The sequence below is a fragment of the Anoplophora glabripennis genome, unplaced genomic scaffold (genome assembly GCF_000390285.2).
Source record: "Anoplophora glabripennis isolate ALB-LARVAE unplaced genomic scaffold, Agla_2.0 scaffold1211, whole genome shotgun sequence".
NCBI lineage: Eukaryota > Metazoa > Arthropoda > Insecta > Coleoptera > Cerambycidae > Anoplophora > Anoplophora glabripennis.
In genome coordinates this window covers 85,357-86,430 of record NW_019417677.1, presented here as the reverse complement: position 1 = coordinate 86,430, position 1,074 = coordinate 85,357, and positions in this window count along the sequence as shown.

The window sequence follows — 1,074 nt, the reverse complement described above, 5'->3', positions numbered from 1 at the left end:
TTTTGTATATATAATTAAAATCTTCTTATTAGTGGGATTAAAGCCTATTTTTTAGATGAAACTCTTTTTTCTACGTAAAAGCTTTCGCAATATTTTATTGCTTCTTCAGTTACACTATAAGTTATAGATATAATAATAATAATTTACAATATAAATGTGGATTACTTACAAGAAACTGAGTTATTGATATTTATATACAGATTGACAGATTTTGGACATTTACATCAAATGACATTCATAAATTTAGGAAAACAAAAACAAAAATTATTTTATATTTATATAGAATTAATATTAGTGTTAGTATTACTAGTGCTATGATTTAGATTTTTATCTATAGAAAGTATGTTGGAAAATATAATGTTAATATCTTTTGTATCTGTTTTTTTATTTAGAGTATTTTCTTCCTGGTTAATATAAAACATTTCTAAAGAACATCTTTTAGAATAATCCTTTTCTGTTGTTAAAATTTTCAAAATCCATTTTATGTCCTGTAGAATAACATGTTGTGAAAGTGCACAAGCATCTGGTCTTAATCTAATATCACTTTCTACAGGACATAAAATGGATTTTGAAAATTTTAAAATTTTAACAACAGAAAAGGATTATTGTAAAAGATGTTCTTTAGAAATGTTTTATATTAACCAGGAAGAAAATACTCTAAATAAAAAAACAGATATAAAAGATATTAACATTATATTTTCCAACATACTTTCTATAGATAAAAATCTAAATCATAGCACTAGTAATACTAACACTAATATTAATTCTATATAAATATAAAATAATTTTTGTTTTTGTTTTCCTAAATTTATGAATGTCATTTGATGTAAATGTCCAAAATCTGTCAATCTGTATATAAATATCAATAACTCAGTTTCTTGTAAGTAATCCACATTTATATTGTAAATTATTATTATTATATCTATAACTTATAGTGTAACTGAAGAAGCAATAAAATATTGCGAAAGCTTTTACGTAGAAAAAAGAGTTTCATCTAAAAAATAGGCTTTAATCCCACTAATAAGAAGATTTTAATTATATATACAAAAGCCACGAATATCTTTTCTATATATA